Source organism: Scyliorhinus torazame, chromosome 9 (assembly GCF_047496885.1).
Source record: "Scyliorhinus torazame isolate Kashiwa2021f chromosome 9, sScyTor2.1, whole genome shotgun sequence".
In the NCBI taxonomy this organism is placed as follows: Eukaryota; Metazoa; Chordata; class Chondrichthyes; order Carcharhiniformes; family Scyliorhinidae; genus Scyliorhinus; species Scyliorhinus torazame.
In genome coordinates, this window is record NC_092715.1 from 168,616,474 (window position 1) to 168,639,438 (window position 22,965).

General features: G+C 50.5%; 1 long non-coding RNA gene across 1 annotated transcript in view; it reads right to left on the minus strand.

Moving 5' to 3' along the window:
• Positions 1–446: 446 nt before the first annotated feature.
• Positions 447–22,965, minus strand: part of LOC140429578 (uncharacterized) — a 30,886-nt gene continuing 8,367 nt past the window's right edge. The window contains exons 2-3 of the long non-coding RNA XR_011949126.1: positions 4,918–4,974; positions 447–1,552 (exon numbers count right to left, since the gene is read on the minus strand). This is a non-coding gene — a long non-coding RNA (uncharacterized lncRNA). The remainder of the gene's footprint in view (positions 1,553–4,917; positions 4,975–22,965) is intronic.

Below are 22,965 nucleotides of genomic sequence, written 5' to 3' on the forward strand. Positions count from 1 at the left end.
GGTTGTTCATCAGAGGCCCTGGAGCGCACACCAGCACTGCTTTGTCCTGTTGTGGATTCTCCTGGGAAGCTTTCTTCCGCAGATTCAGTTGTGAGATTCTGGCCAGGTTCTGTCTCTGTCTCTCTCTTCCTCATTACAAAATTATCCATCTTCAGTTCGTCACACAGTCCTGTCGCTTGCTTCCTAGCAGCTACAAAGTGGAGGAATCTCCCTTCTATGATTTCTCACCCTAAGCATGGACCGGTGATGTCAGTGAAGCTGTTGGGCGCGTGACCTACTTTCTGCCAATGCTTCTGGCGGGAAGACTCCCAGTTAATAAAATGAATTAGGTCCTGGGACAGCGCGCTGACGTCAGGAGGAGACGGTACTGGAACAACGCGCTGACGTCAGGAGGAGGCAATCTGCCCCACTGGGCTCCGGGCCTGTGCACTGCCGGATCTTCCTGAAGGGGCATGCATACGCGGAGCAGCCTGCATTCTTAACCTAAAAGTGGGTCGTGGCTGGAAATTTTTTAAAGCCGTTTGCGGCCGTTGAGTGCTTCTCCTGCAATCAGGAATGCTGCAACCGATTGCTCCGCGACCCTCCCGACATCCACATGTGACTCACATGCAGGTCATTACCCGGAGTTTGAAAAACCCTGCACTAGAGTGAGTGGAAATCCATTTCAAGGCCCCTGTGTGAGGCAGAGCAAAAACTACCCAGCCCACAAAGTAGGTGAGAAAAATTATAGAAAATTGCAAGATCCTGAGTGGCATAGTCCACAACACAGTGTGATATACCATCAATTCACAGCGAGACCGTATGAACAATTGAACAAAGGCTTTATTACACAAAGAACTAGCCTGCCAGTGACTGGGCGCAGGACTATATACCGTCCCGGGGGAGGCAGAGCCAGAGGCGGAGCCCACCGGGGCTCCAGCTCAATCCTTAAAGGTTAAAGGTTACACAGGCACCACATCTTCTGGTGAATACATTCACCACATTCACCCCCGGTTTACAAAATACACGAAGTCTGGCGGCGGTGACGTGGGTCAAATGTCCAGTCTATCCGGAGGCTGAATCATCCTTTTAGACCTCCTCAGCTCCGGCGGTGCGGCGGGCACGGACGTCGTAGATTATGGTAACACCGAGAGCGTGTTGTTTGGAGCTTTCGCCCGGCGTGTCGGAGACGGTTGCGGGGTAGTGGTCGGCAGGTGGGTGGCGGGTGGCACCAGTGAAGACACGGGGAGGCCGTGCAGGCGCGGGGGGCGGCGTAGGTGCGGGAGGACACAGGAGCCCCAGCGGGGGCGAAAGAGACACGGTTGGTGGCGGTAGGCAATGCTGAGATGTGGGGGGGCGCGTTGGCAGGGGAACCAGTGGGCGCCAGGTCCTGTAGGGAGACTGTATCTTGCCGTCCGTCTGGGTGTGCACGTAGGCGTAATGGGGGTTTGCGTGCAGCAGCTGGACCCTCTCGACGAGGGGATCAGTCTTATGGCTCCTCACATGCCTCCGAAGAAGGACTGGCCCCGGAGTTGTCAGCCAGGATGGAAGCGATACCCCGGAGATGGACTTCCTGGGGAAGACAAACAAGCTGTTGTGAGGGGTCTCTTTCGTGGCTGTGCAGAGGAGCGACCTATTGGAGTGGAGAGCGTCAGAGAGGACCTCCTGCCAGCGGGAAACCAGGAGACTTCTAGACCGAAGGGCAAGAAAGACGGCCTTCCATACCGTCGTTTCCCTGCGGGTTGTAGCTGGTAGTCCTGCTTGAGGCGATGCCCTTACCGAGCAGGTACTGCGCAGCTCATCGCTCATAAATGATGTGCCCTGGTCACTGTGGATGTATGCAGGGAAACCGAACAGGGTGAAGATGCTGTGCAGGGCCTTTATTACTGTGGCCGAGGTCATGTTGGGGCAAGGGACAGCAAAAGGGAAGGGGGAGTACTCATCAATGATGGTCAGGAAGTACAGATTGTGGTCGGTGGACAGGAGTGGCCCCTTGAAGTCGATACTGAGGCGCCCAAAGGGCCGGGAGGCCTTTACCAGATGGGCCTTGTCTGGCCGATAGAAGTGATGTTTGCACTCCGCGCAGACTTAGCAATCCCTGGTCATGGCTCTGACCTCCTCGGTGGAGTAGGGCAGGTTGCGGGACTTAATAAAATGGACAAGCCGGGTGACCCCTGGGTGGCAGAGGTCGTTGTGGAGAGCCCGCAATCGGTCCTCCTGCGCGCTGGCTCAGGTACCGCGGGACAAGGCATCTGAGGGCTCGTTGAGCACCCGAGGACGATACTTAATATCGTAAGTGTAGGTGGAGAGTTCGATCCTCCACCTCAAGATCTTATCATTTTTAATCTTGCCCCGCTGTGCATTGTCAAACATAAAGGCTACCAACCGTTGGTCGGTGATGAGGGTGAACCTCCTACCAGCTAGGTAGTGCCTCCAATGCCGTACAGCTTCCATAATGGCTTGCGCCTCCTTCTCGACAGAGGAGTGTCGAATCTCGGAAGCATTGAGGGTTCTAGAGAAGAAGGCTACGGGCCTGCCCGCCTGGTTGAGAGTAGCAGCCAGGGCGACGTGTGGCACATCGCTCTCTATCTGAAAAGGGATGGACTCGTCCACCGCGTGCATGGCGGCCTTGGTGATATCGGCGTTGATGCGGCTGAAGGCCGAGCGGGCTCAGCCTTCAGGGGAAACGTAGTGGTCTTAATAAGTGGGCGAGCTTTGTCCACGTAGTTGGGGGACCCACTGAGCGTAGTATGAGAAAAGCCCCAGGCTCCCCCCATTTGTTCCATAAATCCCTTAAGCACCTTGGCCGCTACCGGCCTTCTCCCGGTCCTGGATCTGGACCGGTCTAGCCCTGGATCCAGCACTGTGTTAACATCCCCCCCCATTACCAAGCTTCCCACCTCCAGGTCCGGGATACGTCCCAGCATTCGCTTCATGAATCCCGCATCATCCCAGTTCGGGGCATATACATTCACCAGCACAACCGCCTCTCCCTGCAGTCTGCCACTCGCCATCACATATCTGCCCCCACTGTCCACCACTATATTCTTAGCCTCGAATGATACACGTTTCCCCACCAGTATTGCCACCCCTCTGTTTTTCGCGTCCAACCCTGAGTGGAATACCTGTCCCACCCATCCTTTTCTTAATCTAACCTGATCCGCCACCTTCAGGTGCCTCTCCTGGAGCATGACTACGTCCGCCTTCAGTCTCTTTAAGTGCGCAAACACCCGTGCCCTCTTAATCGGCCCATTTAAGCCTCTCACATTCCACGTGATCAGCCGGATTGGGGGGCCATTCACCCCCCCTCGTCGACTAGCCATCCCCCTTTTTAGGCCATCTCCCCATCCAGGTCCTCCGCACCCGTCTGTCCCCCAGGCAGCGCCTTCCCGCCCCGATCACCTCATCTCTTACCAGCTCCCCCTTGCACTCAGCAGCAGCAACCCAGTTAATCCCCTCCCACCCCGCTAGATGCCCCTCTAGCTTGGTTACTCCCCCCATATTGCTTCCGGAAGTCAGCTATCTCTGGCTGACCTCGGCTTCTCCCGTTCACTCTTTGACCTCCCTGCGTGTGGGGCTCCCTTCCTTCCTGCGCCCGTTTTCCCGCTATAATTTCCATAGCGCGGGAAAATACCCACGCTTTCCTCTCGGCCCCGCCCCCTATGGCGCAATTCCCTTATTCCCCTTCCCTGTCCCTTTTTCCACCGGCGCCCACATTTCTTCATGTCCCCCCCATCGGGGGGAGAGAAATTCCCCGTCCAACATTGCTGTACAATAGCACTCCCCTTTCCCCACTTTACATTCCTGTACCACCACCTCGCTGCTTCTTTCCAAACATCAAACTCTCAAATCTAGTCCAGTTTCTCTTCTTGGATGAATGTCCATGCCTCATCCGCCGTCTCGAAGTAGTGGTGCTTGCCCTGATGCGTAACCCACAATCGCGCCGGCTGCAGCATCCCAAATTTTATTTTCTTCCTATGGAGCACCGCCTTGGCCCGGTTAAAGCTCGCCCTCCTTCTCGCCACCTCCGCACTCCAGTCCTGATACACACGTATCACTGCATTCTCCCATTTGCTACTCCGTGCCTTCTTGGCCCAGCTCAGGACCATCTCTCTGTCCATGTAGCGATGGAACTTCACCACTATTGCTCTTGGTGTTTCACCTGCCTTTGGTCTTCTCACGAGGACCCGGTACGCTCCCTCCACTTCCAGGGGGCTCGTTGGGGCCTCAGCTCCCATTAGCGTGTGGAGCATCGTGCTTACATAAGCCCCAACATCAGCTCCCTCTTCCCCTTTCGGGGAGATCTAGAATCTGTAGGTTTTTCCTCCTCGAGCTGTTCTCCAGGGCTTCCAGCCTTTCTATGCACCTCTTGTGTAGCGCCTTGTGTGTCTCCGTTTTTACCACCAGGCCCTGTATCTCATCTTCATTCTCGGCTGCCTTTGCCTTCACTCCACGGAGCTCCATCGCCTGGACCTTTTGCGTTTCCTTCAGTCCCTCGATTGCCAGTAGCATCGGCGCCAGCACCTCTTTCTTAAGCTCCTCCACACATCGTTGGAGAAACTCCTGCTGGTCCGGGCCCCATACCATCTGGGCTCCATCCGCCGCCATCTTGCTTCTCCCTTCTCTTCTCTGCCGCTGCTCCAAAGGATCCTTCGCAATCTGGCCACTACCGCCGCTCCTTTCCATACACACCCGGGGGGACTCCTTCCTTCGTCACCCCACACTGGGTTAGGTCGAAAAGAAATTCTGTTGGGGCTCCCGATAAGAGCCCAAAAGTCCGTTAGAACGGGAGCTGCCGAAACGTGCGGCTTAGCAGTGCATCCCCGCAACCGGAAGTCCGTTCCAGCTCAATCCTTAAAGGTTAAAGGCTACACAGGCACCACATCTCCTGGTGAATACATTCACCACACAGTGAGCAAAGAAATAAGCCATACTTACATTTTAGAATCGGTGGTGATCCAAAGATTCACCACTGAGAGATCAGTGGAAAGAGAGCTGCAAGTAAAAACAAAGGTTTAAAATAAATTGCAGAAAAAAAGGCTGAGTTAGATACAGACATCTGCAGAGTACAGTTAAAAAGAGGGAAAGGATCTGGCAGGGTTAGAACATACTCTGAATGCAATGCTTCCAAGCATTTTGGAAATCCTGAAATTTTAGTTTTGAAAAGCACTCCAAACTGAAGGCAAGAGGCTTCAAATACTCTCATTTTAAAACAAGGAAAATGTATTTTGTCCCCAAACTAAAGTAGAGGCATAACTGAGTTCCAAGCCCAGTGCAGGATAAAGAGCTGATCACCCTGTGCCTTCATTGTTACATTTGTTGTGAAAAACAACACCTGCAAAGCTTTTTCCAAGATCTGCCCAGCAACAAGATCTCAAAAAACACGATACCCTAGCAACGAGGCCTGTGTGAAAAAATGACTATGGACAGAAAATTAGACGAGATCCCAGAGGTAGAGCAACTCTCAATAAAGTCCCCCAGATAGAGGGCAACTCTTAATAAAGTACTAAGGGCAACAAGAGCCCCCAGAGAGAGGGCAACTAGAACATAGAACATAGAACAGTATAGCACAGAACAGGCCCTTTGGCCCTCGATGTTGTGCCGAACCTTGTCCGAAACCAAGATCAAGCCATTCCACTCCCTGTCATTCTGGTGTGCTCCATGTGCCTATCCAATAACCGCTTGAAAGTTCCTAAAGTGTCCGACTCCACTATCACAGCAGGCAGTCCATTCCACACCCTACCACTCTGAGTAAAGAACCTACCTTGGACATCCCTCCTATATCTCTCACCCTGAACCTCATAGTTATGCCCCTTGTAACAGCCTACAACAGCCCTCCACCTTATCCACTACTCCACCAATCTTGGTGTCATCAGCAAATTTACTGACCCACCCTTCAGCCCCCTCCTCCAAGTCATTGATAAAAATCACAAATAGCAGAGGGCCCAGCACTGATCCCTGTGGTACACCACTGGTAACTGGTCTCCAGTCTGAAAATGTTCCCTCCACCACCACCCTCTGTCTTCTATGTGATAGCTAGTTACTTATCCAATTAGCCAAATTCCCTCTATCCCACACCTCCTTACTTTCTTCATGAGCCGACCATGGGGAACCTTATCAAACGCCTTACTAAAATCCATGTATACGACATCAACTGCTCTACCTTCATCTACACACTTAGTTACCTCCTCAAAGAATTCAATCAAATTTGTAAGGCAAGACTTACCCTTCACAAATCTGTGGTGACTATCCCGGATAAAGCTGCATCTTTCCAAATGGTCATCAATCCTATCCTTCAGGACCTTTTCCATTAACTTACCAACCACCGAAGTAAGACTAACCGGCCTATAATTACCAGGGTCATTCCTATTCCCTTTCTTGAACAGAGGAACAACATTCGCCACTCTCAAGTCCTCTGGCACTATCCCCGTGGACAGTGAGGACCCAAAGATCAAAGCCAAAGGCTCTGCAATCTCATCCCTTGCCTCCCAAAGAATCCTGGGATATATCCTATCTGGCCCAGGGGACTTGTCGACCCTAAGGTTTTTCCAAATTGCTACTACATCCTTCCTCAGAACATCTATCTCCTTCAGCCTACCCGCCTGTATCACACTCTCATGCTCAAAAACATGGCCCCTCGCCTTGGTGAACACTGATGAAAAGTATTCATTTAACGCCTCTCCTATCTCTTCTGACTCCATGCACAAGTTCCCACTACAGTCCTTGACTGGCCCTAACCTCACGCTGATCATTCTTTTATTTCTCACATAAGAGTAAAAAGTCTTGGGGTTTTCCTTGATCCGACCCGCCAAGAACTTCTCATGCCCCCTCCTAGCTCTTCTAAGCCCTTTTTTCAGCTCATTCCTTGCTACCTTGTAACCTTCAAGCAACCCAACTGAACCTTGTTTTCTCATCCTTTTATACGCTTCCTTTTTCCTCTTGACAAGACATTCAACCTTGTCATAATATGCACCAGTATATCATGGTGCAGACACACACTGATGGACACACAGTGGGACCAATCATCATACACAACACCGCAGCCAATCACCAGTGAGAGCACATGCACTATAAAGACAGGGGGCATCAGAGTTCCCGCTCATTCGAGTAGCAGCTAGCTAAGAGCACAGAGCTCACAGCCTGCAACACAGACATTCACCATGTGCTGAGTGCATCAACTGGTTAGTACAAGGCAAAAGTCTTTAGTTAAAGCTAGTGTCGTATTTACCCACAGTTCAAGTATGTTTAAATAGTTAACCTTTTAATAAAATAGTGTTGCACTACTTCAAGTGTTGGTGACCTGTATGTGATCCATCAAATCACATCAAACATCAAACCTCTGTTGCTAACTTTTGGTTGGCTCTTAAATGTTGCCCGTTGTATCTTTACTTAATTTGCTCTGTTTTTATAACCTTTGCTCTAGAGTCGCCAGGTATCTTTATGATACCGCCACGAGGTTCAAGTTCAAGTACTGATCAATAACTCGACACACCAATTAGTAAGATTCAAATCAAAACACATTTATTATACACAGTCAATCACTACTCATGCATAAAACTCTACTTACTAGGCTATCTCTATCACTAAAAGGCCTATACTTAGCTTGGAACTGGCCCACCAGGTCAGGGGAACAAATGGCCTTTCGTTCGATTCTGAGCCTGCAGGATTCAAAAGCTGGTATGGACTGGTAGCTAGGAACGCCTAACTCGTAGCATGCGTTAACTGGAGACTTACTTGGTTGATGCGGCAGCTTAGGCAGTTCACTGTCAAGGGTTGGTTCGCTGCTGAGTGACCCTGTCAAGAAGGATGATTTGAACTTGGGGACTCTACTTTATAGTCCCCAGGGGCTTTGCGCCGTTCGGGCGGACCCCGTTCCGATCACGTGGATCGATTTCTCCAATACTGGAGCCGTTCCCTGATCGCTGGCCGGTCCCTGAGTGTCCGTTGGCCTTCCTTTGTCTTGGCTCCAGCTGGCGCCGAGGTGTCTGGCTTGGCCTTATTCACCTTACATGTTTCAATTGTTCCTGGGGATCGCTCATTAATATGCAGATGGCTGTGAGTTTCAGTGCTGTCTGGGCTTCTGCAAGTTCTAATACACAGGAGACTTTGCACTTGCTAGTTTTTCCTGGCTTGGCTGAATTTCCCTTCATTCTTTGCGGACCTCCATTTTAAGTTGGGAAGTGGCCACCCGAGGTGGCTACACACCCTCCTTGTGATCCCTAACGCAAAGCGTGAAGGATCACATAACTGCGTTGTCTTCACTTCCTGACCCAGCGAGCACTCTTCCATGGCCTCTACACTGACCATAACTATGTATGAACATTTTTAACTAACAATTCGAAGTGGCGCTATGTCACAACAGGGACATGCATTACAACATTAAAAAAACGGTACCTCTAACTATCCTCAATAAACTATCCTCACTCAAACAATCAAAAATAATCTACAACACTTTAAATTTACAAATACCAACATAAGTTTGTCTGGCTTGGCAGTCAAACACAGAGGTTTACATTTCTTTATTGAACAAACCACCCATAAAGAAAAGCGGATGCACTTTAATTCACGCGAGGGGTTGGGGGGTTTGATGAAATCCGAAAATAGGGGACTTAAACGTGTATACCGGGGTGCGAGAGCGGTAGGCTCTCCTTCGCCATTTTCTGAGTCTAAGTGTCTGCACGACACTGCAGAGTATCGCCAGTACTAAGAGTGATTCTACAATGTACGATTGTGAATACCAGGTTAGAAACTTGTCACACCAGGTCGGGGTGTCAGTAATTATCTCTCGGGGTTAACTATTTCTGGGTGTAGTGTATGGTAGGAGTGGGAATCATTCAGGGGCCTGTGTAGTAGGGGTCAGGGGGGTAGCATCCGCGCACAACTGAAGGGATCCTGCTAACATCCAGGTGAACATGAAGGTTGTCTTTGTAATAATCCACAGGAGGTCGGGGTTCCGTCACCACACCAGTATTTATTTGCAATAACTTATATACAAGAGGACCTCCAAAACAGTGCTGCTAGCATTCCAGTCAACTTAAGATTGCCTCACAAAGCCTACACAGGTGCTTATGTGGGCCCCCTCAATGAGCTATCATTGAGGGAGCTCATACTCCAATTGGCCAACCAATAATGCCAATTGAAGGTCATTACACCCCTCCCCCTGAAGGTCCGAGGAATTCCTGCCAGCTGGCATTCCTCTGAGCTTCTTCCTGCTCCTCTTGGCCGGGTCTGTCACCTCTGTGTCATACGCCGGGTCGTTCTCTGACGTGGGTGGGGTGTACCTTATAGGTGCCCGTCTTCTCCTTGACGACCTCCTTGGAAGTTGTACTTCCTCCTCCTCAGGGAGAGGTGTCGTGGCGGCCTCGTCGAACGTGTCCACCTCCGACTCTGACGGCTGGATGACAGAGTCTGGAGAAATTGCTCGGGGCTGGGGGGTGGGTATCTTTCCTGTCTGAGCTATCCCAGCTTGAGGCGGTACTGCTTCGACTGCCTCCAGGTGTGGTTCCGCTGTCCTTATTTGGTCAAGGTGTTTCTTCAGCACCTTACCGCCTATCGAAACTTTATATGATATGGGCCCTGTTTGGGACTCTACCGTGCCTTTGACCCACATTGGTCCATTCCCATAATTCTTGACCCAAACCGGTGCCCCCATCTGGAAATGTCTCTGCTGCCGACTATTATCATGCCCCCTGCATTGGACCTCCTGTTGTTTCTCCACTTTCCCAGTTAAATTTGGGAAAAGGAGACTCAGCTTCATTCGCAGCCGCCTTCCCATTAAGAGTTCAGCTGGCGGTATGCCCGTTGTGGAATGCAGTGTGGTCCTGTAATCAAACAGCCAGCGGGAGAGCTTTGTGTCCATTGACGCTGCCGGCTGCTTCTTGAGTCCCGCTTTTAGTGTCTGGACCGCTCTCTCTGCCAGGCCATTGGACGCTGGATGGCAAGGGGACTCCGTGGCGGACTCCGTTTCCCTTTAGGAATTTTCCAAATTCCCCACTTGTGAATGCCGTTCCGTTGTCCGACACCAATACCTCCGGAAGTCCATGTGTTGCAAACGAGGCCCTGAGCTTTTCAGTTGTCGATGCTGTGTTTGCCGCGTTTACCCGGTGGACGTCCAACCATTTGGAGTGGGCGACCACTATCACCAAAAACATCGAGCCCATAAAAGGGTCGGCGTGGTCAATATGTAGGCGGGTCCACGGTCTGCCTGGCCATTCCCACGGGCGCAATGGCGCAGTTGGTGGCACACTTTGCCCATGTTGGCACTCCTGGCACCGACGTACCAAGGCTGCTATGTCTGTGTCCAATCCTGGCCACCAAACGTAGCTTCGAGCTAGCATCTTCATTTTAGACACCCTGGGTGTCCGTGATGTAACTCGGTTAAGATTGCCCGATGGCCCTGAGCTGGGACTATTACCCGGGCTCCCCATAATAGAATACCGTCTTCTACGGTTATTTGTTCCCTTCTGCTCCAGTATGGGTGCATCTGGGGCGCCACTGGTCTCTCCAGTTCCCGTTAGCTGTAAATGCTTCATCTTGGCTAAAACTGGGTCTTTTTGCGTCCACAACCGAATATGTTGTGCGTCCACTGGTAGGGTGTCCAAAAAATTTAGAGTCATTACTGTCTCCTCTACTTTCGGTATTAGCGGCGGGGTGTCTGGGAGGGGAAGTCTGCTCAAGGCATCTGCATTTGCTACTCGCGTTCCCGGTCTGTGCTCCAGAACGTATCTATACACCGCCAGTAGCAACGCCCAGCGTTGGATTCTAGCTGATGCAATCGGGGGTATTGACTTGTCTTCTTTTAATAACCCTAATAACGGCTTATGGTCCGTCACTATGGTGAATTTCCGCCCGTACAGATACTGGTGAAATGTCTTTACTGCAAATATCACCGCCAGTCCTTCCTTCTCGATTTGGGCGTACTTTCTCTCAGCCATCGCCAAGGTCCTCGAAGCATAGGCTATTGGCCATTCTTCCCCATTCCTTCCTCTATGGGCTAAGACGGCTCCTACCCCGTAAGGTGATGCGTCACACGTCACCACCAACTCCTTACTTGGGTCATAATGCTCTAGGACATTTTCGGATGACAGCTGTTCCTTAATGTCCCTAAATGCTCGGTTTTGGCGGGCGGACCATTTCCATTCTTGTCCCTTTTTTCGTAGCTGGTGGAGGGGTTCTAAGATGGCGCCCTATTTTCAATAAATTTGCCATAATAATGTTACCAATCCTAGAAATGATCGTAGCTCCTGGACCGTGGTGGGAGCTGGGGCTTCTTTTATTGCCCTTACTCGGTCTTCCAATGGGTGTAAGCCCAACTCATCTACTTTATATCCCAGGTACGTCACTTGTGGGGCCAGAAAAACACATTTTTCTCTTTTCAGCCGTACGCCTGCCTTTGGAAACGCCTGAGCACTTCCTCCAGGTTCCTTAAGTGTTCCCCGTTTGTCCTACCCGTGATTAAGACATCGTCCAAATAAATCGCCACCTGCAGTAGTCCCTGCAGAATATTTTCCATCGTACGCTGGAATATTGCGCAAGCTGATGACACTCCGAAGGGTAGCCTAGTATAACGAAAAAGTCCCTTCAGGGTGTTGATCGTACGAACATCTGGGAGTCCTTGTCCAGTTTTAACTGCAGGTAGGTGTGGCTCATGTCCAGTTTCGTGAACAAAAGCTCACCTGCCAATTTGGCATATAGGTCGTCTATTTTCGGGATCGGGTATTTGTCCGGCAGTGCATATTTGTTTACCGTCTGTTTGAAATCTCCACAGAGACCTATCGAGCCGCCTGGCTTCAAAATTGGTACCACCGGCGCTGCCCATTCCGAGAACTGTACTGGTCTGATAATGCCGTCGCGCCGTAACCTTTCTATTTCGACATCTACTTTCTTCCTTAATGCAAAAGGCACTGGCCTGGCCTTACAGAATTTAGGAAGGGCTTCTGGGTCCACGTGCAAAGTTGCTTTGGCGCCTATAATTTCCCCCAAACCTTCTTGGAAGACCTCCGGGTATTTTTGGAGTACTCCACTCAACTACCCGCTTCTACTCTGGAAAATTTTCATCCAATCTAAGTTTAGGTCTTTCAGCCAGTTCCATCCTATTAAGTACGGTCCGGAGCCCTCTACTATCGTCAATGGTAATCTGAGCAATTGTTTGTCATATTCCACGGGTACATGAGTCGTGCCTCGAACTTCCAGGGGTTCCCCCGTGTAGGTTTTAAGTTTCGTCGATGTTTTTGGTAGAACATAGAACATTACAGCGCAGTACAGGCCCTTCGGCCCTCGATGTTGCGCCGACCTGTGAAACCACTCTAAAGCCCATCTACACTATTCCCTTATTGTCCATATGTCTATCCAATGACCATTTGAAGTCCTTAGTGTTGGCGAGTCCACTACTGTTGCAGGCAGGGCATTCCACGCCCTTACTACTCTCTGAGTAAAGAACCTGGGCGTCATTCTCCGACCCCCCGCCAGGTCGGAGAATGGCCGTTGGCCGCCGTGAATCCCGCCCCCGCCGAAGTCTCCGCTCCCGGAGATTGAGCGGGGGCGGGTATCTGGCCGCGCCGGTTGGCGGGACCCCCCGCTGGATTCTCCGGCCCGGATGGGCCGAAGTCCCGCCCAGGAATTGCCTGTCCCGCCGACGTAAATCAAACCTGGTATTTACCGGCGGGACCAGGCGGCGTGGGCGGGCTCCAGGGTCCTGGGGGGGGGGGGGGGCGCGGGGCGATCTGACCCCGGGGGGTGCCCCCACGGTGGCCTGGCCCGCGATCGGGGCCAACCGATCCGCGGGCGGGCTTGTTTCCCTTCCGCCTCCGCTACGGTCTCCACCATGGCGGAGGCGGAAGAGACTCTCCCCACTGCACATGCGCGGGAAACTGACAGCGGCCGCTGATGCTCCCGCGCATGCGCTGGGAAACTGACAGCGGCCGCTGACGCTCCCGCGCATGCGCCGCATTTCCGCGCCAGCTGGCGGGGAAACAAACGCCATTTCCGCCAGCTGGCGGGGCGGAAATCCCTCCGGCGTCGGCCTAGCCCCTCGATGTTGGGGCTAGGCCGCCAAAGATGCGGAGCCTTCCGCACCTTTGGGCCGGCGCGATGCCCGTCTGATTGGCGCCGGCTTTGGCGCCAGTCGGCGGACATCCCGCCGTTGGGGGAGAATTTCGCCCCCTATCTCTGACATCTGTCTTATATCTATCTCCCCTCAATTTAAAGGTACGTCCCCTCGTGCTAGACATCACCATCCAAGGAAAAAGGCTCCCACTGTCCACCCTATCCAATCCTCTGATCATCTTGTACGCCTCAATTAAGTCACCTCTTAACCTTCTTCTCTCTAACAAAAACAGCCTCAAGTCCCTCAGCCTTTCCTCATAAGATCTTCCCTCCATACCAGGCAACATTCTGGTAAGTCTCCTCTGCACCCTTTCCAATACTTCCACATCCTTCCTATAATGCGGCGACCAGAATTGCACGCAATACTCCAAATGCGGCCGCACAAGAGTGTTGTATAGCTGCAACATGACCTCATGGCTCCGAAACTCAATCCCTCTACCAATAAAAGCTAACACACCGTACGCCTTCTTAACAACCCTCTCAACCTGGGTGGCAACTTTCAGGGATCTATGTACATGGACACCGAGATCTCTCTGCTCATCCACACTGCCAAGAATCTTACCATTAGCCCAGTACTCTGTCTTCCTGTTATTCCTTCCAAAATGAATCATCTCACACTTTTCTGCATTAAACTCCATTTGCCACTTCTCAGCCCAGCGCTGCAGCTTATCTATGTCCCTCTGTAACTTGTAACATCCTTCCGCACTGTCCACAACTCTACCGACTTTAGTGTCATCTGCAAATTTACTCACCCATCCTTCTACGCCCTCCTCCAGGTCATTTATAAAAATGACAAACAGCAGTGGCCCCAAAACAGATCCTTGTGATACACCACTAGTAACTGGACTCCAGTCTGAACATTTCCCATCAACCACCACCCTTTGTCTTCTTCCAGCAAGCCAATTTCTGATCCAAACTGCTAAATCACCCTGAATCCCATGCCTCCGTATTTTCTGCAGTAGCCTACCATGGGGAACCTTATCAAACGCTTTACTGAAATCCATATACACCACATCAACTGCTTTACCCTCATCCACCTGTTTGGTCACCTTCTCAAAGAACTCTATAAGGTTTGTGAGGCACGACCTACCCTTCACAAAACCGTGTTGACTATCTCTAATCAAATTATTCCTTTCCAGATGATTATACATCCTATCTCTTATAAACCTTTCCAAGATTTTTCCCACAACAGAAGCAAGGCTCACTGGTCTATAGTTACCGGGGTTATCTCTACTCCCCTTCTTGAACAAGGGGACAACATTTGCTACCCTCCAGTCTTCTGGCACTATTCCTGTAGACAAAGATGACTTAAAGATCAAGGCCAAAGGCTCAACAATCTCCTCCCTAGCTTCCCAGAGAATCCTAGGATAAATCCCATCCGGCCCAGGTGACTTATCTATTTTCACCCTTTCCAGAATTGCTAACACCTCCTCCTTATGAACCTCAAGAAGCCCTTCTAGTCTAGTAGCCTGAATCTCAGTATTCTCCTCGACAACATTGTATTTTTCCTGTGTGAATACTGACGAAAAATATTCATTTAGCACCTCTCCTATCTCCTCGGACTCCAAGCAGAACTTCCCACTACTGTCCTTGACTGGCCCTACTCTTACCCTAGTCATTCTTTTATTCCTGACATATCTATAGAAAGCTTTAGCGTTATCCTTGATCCTACCTGCCAAAGACTTCTCATGTCCCCTCCTGGCTCTTCTTAGCTCTCTCTTTAGGTCCTTCCTAGCTAACTTGTAACTCTTGAGCACCCTAACTGAACCTTCATGTCTCATCTTTACATAAGTCTCCTTATTCCTCTTGACACGTGTTTTGACTGCTTTAGTAAACCACTGTTCCCTCACTCGACCACTTCCTCCCTGCCTGACAGGTACATACTTATCAAGGACACGCAGTAGCTGTTCCTTGAACAAGCTCCACATTTCCATTGTGCCCATCCCCTGCAGTTTTCCTCTCCATCCGATGGATCCTAAGTATTGCCTCATCGCATCATAATTGCCTTTCCCCCAGATATAACTCTTGCCCTGCGGTATATACCTATCCCTTTCCATCACTAAAGTAAACGTAATCGAATTGTGGTCACTATCACCAAAGTGTTCACCTACCTCCAAATCTAACACCTGTCCTGGTTCATTACCCAGTACCAAATCCAATATGGCCTCGCCTCTCGTTGGCCTATCTACATACTGTGTCAGGAAACCCTCCTGCACACATTGGACAAAAACGGACCCATCTAATGTACTCGAACTATAGCGTTTCCAGTCAATATTTGGAAAGTTAAAGTCCCCCATAACAACTACCCTGTTGCTTTCGCTCCTATCCAGAATCATCTTTGCAATCCTCTCCTCTACATCTCTGGAACTTTTCGGAGGCCTATAGAAAACCCCTAACTGGGTGACCTCTTCTTTCCTGTTTCTAACCTCAGCCCATTCTACCTCAGTAGAAGAGTCCTCATCAAACGTCCTTTCTGCCACCGTAATACTGTCCTTGACTAACAATGCCACCCCTCCCCCTCTTTTACCACCTTCCCTGAGCTTACTGAAGTATCTAAATCCTGGCACCTGCAACAACCATTCCTGTCCCTGCTCTATCCATGTCTCCGAAATGGCCACAACATCAAAGTCCCAGGTACCAACCCATGCCGCAAGTTCACCCACCTTATTCCGGATGCTCCTGGCATTGAAGAAGACACACTTTAAACCACCTTCCTGCCTGCCGGTACACTGCTGCAACTTTGAAACCCTACTCATGACCTCACTACTCTCAACCTCCTGTATACTGGAGCTACAATTCAGGATCCCAAGCCCCTGCTGAACTAGTTTAAACCCTCCCAAAGAGCATTAGCAAATCCCCCCCCCCAGAATATTGGTACCCCTCTGGTCCAGGTGCAGACCATCCCATTTGTAGAGGTCCCACCGACCCCAGAATGAGCCCCAATTATCCAGAAATCTGAAACCCTCCCTCCTGCACCATCCCTGTAGCCACGTGTTCAACTCCTCTCTCTTCCTAATCCTCGTCTCGCTATCACGTGGCACGGGTAACAACCCAGAGATAATAACTCTGTTTGTCCTAGATTTAAGTTTCCCCCTAGCTCCCTGAATTCCTGCCTTACATCCCCATCGCTTTTCCTACCTATGTCGTTGGTATCTATGTGGACCACGACTTGGGGCTGCTCCACCTTCCCCTTAAGGATCCCGAAAACACAATCCGAGACATCACTCACCTTGGCACCTGGGAGGCAACACACCAACCGTGAGTCTCTCTCGTTCCCACAGAATCTCCTATCTATCCCCCTAACTATGGAGTCTCCAATGACTAATGCTCTACTCCTCTCCCCCCTTCCCTTCTGAGCAACAGGGACAGACTCTGTGCCAGAGACCTGTACCCCATGGCTTAACCCTGGTAAGTCGTCCCCCCCCCCCACAGTATCCAAAGCGGTATACTTGTTACTAAGGGGAACAGCCACAGGGGATCCCTGTACTGACTGCTTCCTCCCAGCCCCTCTCACCGTCACCCATCTATCTTTATTCTTCGGAGTAACTACATCCCTGAAGCTTCTATCTATGACCCCCTCTGCCTCCCAAATGATCTGAAGTTCATCCAACTCCAGCTCCAGTTCCCTAATGTGGTTTCTGAGTAGCTGGAGATGGGTGCACTTCCCACAGATGAAATCAGCAGGGACACTCACGCCGGCCCTCACCTCAAACATTCTGCAGGAGGAACATTGCACTACCTTCCCTGTCATCCCCTCTAGATGTGTAGAACCCTGTTCGGGTTAATGGCTGGAGTCCATCTTTGATCTTTTAAAATGCTGCCACTCCCATTACTGATATGGCCGCACCCGTGTCTATTTCCATTATTGTCGGCCGACCGTTCACCCGTGGGGTAATCTTAATAGGTTCTGCTTTCTTCGTCGCAATATTATATAACTGTTCCCCTTCGGAGGAGGATGGGGCATCTAGGTTGTGTACTTCCCTGCATCCCCACCTGCTACTCCTCTTTTGCCACCTCCTTCTAGGGTTTCTGTCGCTGTTACCCCACTCTGTCTGGTGCCAGAAACGGTCCTTCGCTGTTGGGGGAGCCTCAGCTGGTAGTTCCCTCTGTCTCCAGTTAGTCCTAGCAGACTTGGGGGGCAGTTCTGGGGTTTTCCTTTGGCCCTCTGTTCCTCAGGCTTTTCCTGAGGGTGGCTATCTGGTAGCTGGACCCATTATGGTAGTCCCTCTCCCAGGTATCTACCTCCATTGGCGTGCCCTGTAGTTCCTGCGCCCCACTTGCTGCCTTTTCTAGGGACAGTGCGAGCTGTAACACCCGCCTGCAGTCTAGCTGCATTTCCGCCACAGGCGCTTCTGTATTTGGAGATCATTTATACCACACACTAACCAGTTCCCGAAGCATTTCATTTACCGTTGGGCCGAACTCACATTTTTCCGCCAGCCTTCTCAGGCGGGTCAAGAAATTGGTGACTGACTCTCTGTCTTCAATAGTCGGGTCGAATGCATCCAACTTCCCAAAAAGAGGCATTTCTGAAAGAGCAAGGCTTACCCTCCGAGTGCGGCAGCTGGTCTCCGCAAGGTTCTTTGTTTACCTCGTCGCCACTGTAATAATCCACAGGAGGCAGGGGTTCCGTCACCACACCAGTATTTATTTGCAATAACTTAGATACAAGAGGAGCTCCTAAACAATGCTGCTAGCATTCCAGTCAACTTAAGACTGCCTCACAAAGCCTACACTGGGGCTTATATGGGCCCCCTCATTGAGCTATCATTGAGGGAGCTCATACTCCAATTGGCCAACCAATAATGCCAATTGAAGGTCATTACAGTCTTAATCTTTCCGTCTTTCTGTCTTCTTCTTTTTCTTCCTCTGGAGTTCCTGAGGTTCCGGAGTTCTATGGACACAAGCATAATATCTGTTACTATCTTGTGTAATATCTTGAATGTTAGCATGTCTGTCTTTTAGTGCCAATTTCCCTTTATAATTAGTCACCATGTGTGACTCCCTCATCTTTTCTTTTAAAACGAAAATTTGGACTAGACATCTTAGAGAATACTGTCGTACTGCAAGCCGTCTCGCAGCCTGTGTCATTTACCATCCTAGTGTTTGAGGATGTAAATAGCAGAGGGAAGCAACCATAGGTTGCCAAACCAAGCAAAAGAATTTTGAACATAATGAGCCAAAAATGGGGTGTGTATGGGCAGCGGCGGGTAAGATTTGGATGGAATCCCCGGGTAGGACAGTGATCAATGCCGTATGTGCTCTACCCGAGCGTAGTTGACCAGAGGGGGGTCCTCAGGCAGGGCGGAGACCAATGCCGTTTCTCCACTGCCTGAGCAACCGATAAGGACAGGCAAAAAATGTAGTCATCGTGGGGGGTTGCTGTAAAGGTTCTACCGTCGAACCAGAAGAGCAGTTATGAATGGGGTTGGCAAGCTCTCAGCGGTTTCTGCCGATAAGCGTGCTGGCAAGTTTTCACAGGTTTCTGCCGACAAATATGATGTGTGGGCGTGGAACTTCCGAGTGTACAAACAACACTTAACAATAACACTAACAAACAAACATTGAACAACATGCTGCAGGTTCCATCAGAAAGGACACCGTTTCTCCCAAGCGGTTCCTTTTTAAAACATCATCTGGACACCTCAGTTATCAGTTGCGAACAGGGTCGCAAAGGGGTTCTCATTTTGGGAGTCGGACTCAATGTCATCATCTTCTCCCGGATGCCATACTCGTGAATGGATGAGGGTTGATAAAGTTGCATGGTGTGACTTAGGGTCCATCTCGTCGTTTCGGACGAGCCTGTACGAATTGTCACGGTGCCAAAAGGTGGTGTCTAATTCTGTGGGGACGGAGGCAGGGTCGTCATCGTAGGGCGGTGGTCTTTGGTGAGGTTTGTTGAGGAATGTGATCAGGAAGGGATCACTCGAATCATGTTCAGATTCGCTGGGTGTGGGTCCTGTTGCATGGGGATAGTAGGGAGGCGTCCTGTGGCTATTGCCTGTGTCACAGTCGCTGTTTCTGTTGCTGCTGTCTGTGGGCGTTCCAGGGCGGAGTCTAGAGTTCGGGAATGGAGTCGAGGCCGAGTCCGTGGATGGGGTGGACGTTTTGGGGGAGGGTGGGGGTACGTTGGCTGTGGGCGGGGTGTGGTCTGCTGCGTCGAGCATGACGTGGTGTGTGTGGTTAGACTGCGAGCCATATGCCTTGAGCTGGTTAATATGGAACCACGCGGTCTTCCCGTTGGGGTACTTAATTTTATACACGGAGGGGCTTACTTTGTCCGCAATGGAGTACAGACCCGAATACTTCGGTGACAGGAATGTGCTGGGGTTGTAAATGGAGAGCATGACCTGCTGTCCTACTTCAAACTCAGTCGCATGCAATGTCTTGTCGAAACAGGCCTTGCTCTGTTTCTTCCTAGTGCCTAATCTCTTACTGCGGCTGCCAGCTAAGCCGTTTTTACATTTCCAACCAATTGCTTGACTGCGTTCTCGTGTGTGAGGGCCGTCACTTCGGGGCTGGTCAAGTCAAGCCCTAATAAAAATTCTGTGCCTTTCATGGGGCGTCCGGTCATGAGAGTGTGTGGGGTGTATCCCTGTGGATGTCGAAACGGTGTTTCGTAAAAACATTAATGCAAAAGGGAGGACTGAATCCCAAGTGGTGCTGTTTTGTTGGACCATTTTTCTGAGGGTTGCTTTTAGGGTCCGATTCATTCGCTCCACGATACCACTTGACTTGGGGTGGTATGCGATGTGGAACTTTTGGGTAATGGCAAATATCGTGAGGACGTTCTTCATGACACGTCCCGTAAAATGGGAACCTTGGTCGGATTCAATACTGCGGGGGAGTCCCCATCTCGTAAAGATGTGGTGGGTTAAATCTTTGCGGTAGTCTTTGCCGTGTTCGTTCTAGATGAGAATGCTTCTACCCAGTTTCTAAACGTGTCTATCACAACTAAGACATACTTGTAACCATTCCTGGAAGGGGGCAATGGTCCTATAAAATCAATCTGGAGGTTAGTCCAGGGGCCATTAACAGGGCGGGTGTGGCTAAGCTGAGCTTTCTTTGCGTATCTGTCTGGATTGTTTTGGGCACAGATAAGGCAATTTTCCACATAGTGCGTGACGTCATCCTTTCAATTCGGCCACCAACAGAGCTGCCTGAGGTGGGCTGTAGTGGGGTCAATTCCCTGATGCCTAGGACTATCATGGAACAAACAAATAAGTTGATTCCTGTCCTGTTCAGGAACCACATAAAGGGTGTCTTTTAGGATCACACTGTCATGTGTGGTCAGTGCATTTTTAAACCTATCATATGGGACTGGAAAGCTTCCTTTTAAAATCTCCCTGAAATTACTGTCTTGCTTCTGGGCGTGCACTAAATCCTCAATATTAGTCTGTGAGACCTGAACTGCATTCACTGGGGCGCCTTCGGGGGAGGGGGTTCCAAAAATGCCCATGTCTGGAACCTGCTTTAGCCTGTGCGTCGGTTTTTACATTTCCAGGTGGGGGGGAACGGTGGTGACTTCAAACTTTAACAATGCCAAATATTCTGTCCTGTGCTTTGTCTAAAATGTGCTGGAGCAATGGGGCTGAAGGAAGGGGTTTTCCGTCGGTGGAAACAAATCCTCTTGCTTTCCACAGTGGTAGGAATTCTGTGAGGCTGTTACAGATATAGAGGCTGTCCGAGTATATGTCTGCTGGGCTGGGGAAGGAATCTGGGTGATCTATGATATACGCAATGGCTGCTAGTTCTGCCGCCTGCGTGCCTCAGTGTCCTGGTAGTTTTAATGAGATTTCTTCTAGGGCGCGTCCCTGCACGTCCTCAACATAGATGCCGCATCCTGTAATGCGCTTCCCGTCTAATACAGTGGAAGAACCATCCACATATATTCTCAAAGGGGCGCACGTGTTCTGGGGGCTCTGGGGTGAACTACCTATCTTTCTGGGGGGTGTTTTTGCGATAAAAGGGCCTGTGTTGTGGTGCGGTGAGATGATTTCACATTCGTGGGGGGTGCCTGGGTATTGAAGGTTGTCGGCTAGGAAAGTGTGGGTCTTGGTCCTTTTAACAGTGATGTCCCGTCCCTGCAAAAGAAGGGTCCATCTGGCTGCTCTAATCTGGCTTACTGTACCGTCCTTAAGTAGTCCGTCTAGTAAAAGTTGGGTGGGGGTGTGTTCCGTGAGGATTGTGATGGGGTTTAGTCCGGTGATGTATGAAAAGTACTGAACTGCCCAGAAAACTGTGAGCAGGTGCCTTTCACAGGCCGAAAATCCCTGCTCCACAGGATCTAAAACTCTGGAGGCGTAATCCACGGCTCTTAACTGTTCGTGCCGTTCCTGGAGGAGCACGGCCGAAAGGGTACGGTCTGTGCTAGCTATCTCTATAGCGTAGGGGGAAAGCGGGTCTGGAACCTGTAGTGCTGGGGCTGCAATGAGTGCGCGCTTTAAAACATCGACAGCATCCATGTGCTGCGGAAGCCATTCCCAAGGGTCTCCTTTCTTCAGGAGTTCCGAGAGGGTTGCTGCCTTGGTGGCGAAACTGTCAATATGGATTCGGCAGTAGCCAACCAGTCCTAAAAACGACCGGAGGGCTGAAACATTCTGGGGAAGGGGCAATTTGACAATCGAGGCAATTCTTTTATGCTCGATCTCGCGTTTACCATACGTGATAATCGTTCCCAAATATACCACTTTTAATTTGGGCCTTTTTGGGGTTTACTTTGCATTCAATTTGCTGCAGGAGTTCCAGGAGTTCGGCCAGAAGCTCGATGTGCTCTGCCTTGGTGTTTGTCTGCAGTAATAGATCGTCCACATACTGGACCAGACATTCGGGGCGGGAAAACTTTGATAATCCATTTGCCAGCTGACGGTGGAAAATGGAGGGAGAGTTGTGGAATCCTTGTGGAAGGCATGTCCACGTGTACTGCTGACCTTTAAAAGTGAAGGCAAATTTGTATTGGCACGCTTTTGCGAATGGAATGGACCAGAATCCGTTACTGACGTCCAAAACCGTAAAATATCGTGGGTTGAGTCCCTGTTTGAGCATGGTCTCGGGACTTGTGGCTACCGTGGATGCTGCTGCGGGGGTGACTTTGTTGAGTTCCCGGTAATCGATGGTCAGTCACCATGATCCATCGGGCTTTCTCACTGGCCAAATCGGGGCATTATTAGCAGAGGCTACTGATCTAAGTACGCCTTGTTCTAATAAGCTGTCAATAACCTTTGAGATTTCTCCCTCTGCCTCTTGGGGAAATCCGTACTGCTTCTGAGGTCTAGGGTCAGGTCCTATTATTTGAACCGAACCAGCCATTCTGCCGCAGTCATGTTTATGACTTGCAAATGCGGTCCTGTTCTTCTGAACAACTGCCCTAACCTGTTTGTCTGCACTAATCGTGGTCAGGTCGAACCAAAATTTGCCGACTGCGCTAATCTTATTTGCGTACTCACCTACTGTGAGCTTTCTGGGGGCTCTTGCAGACTTTGTCATCTTCCAGACACATTGATTTACTGGATCAAATGAAAGGTTGTGGGAGTTCATGAAATCGATGCCCAAAATGTGTTCTGCTGTGTGGTCCAGATCGACCAAAACTATGTGGTGTTTGGTTGTAATGTTGCCAATTTGAATGGGTACAGGGGCTGTGATGTATTCCTGTTGTGAGTGGCCTGTGAAGCCACTGAGGGTGATTGTGGCTGTAGTGGGCCACGTGTCTTTTTGGAACATGGTGGAGAAATGAATTGTGGTGCGGGACCCTCCTGTGTCCCAGAGAAATTTGATGGGCTGACCCCGTATTTTCGCTGCAACGACTGGTCCGCCGGACCTATCCCAAAGGGTGTCGCAGACCCAACTGGGGGAACCCGAACACCGTCAGTCAGTTCCGTTCAG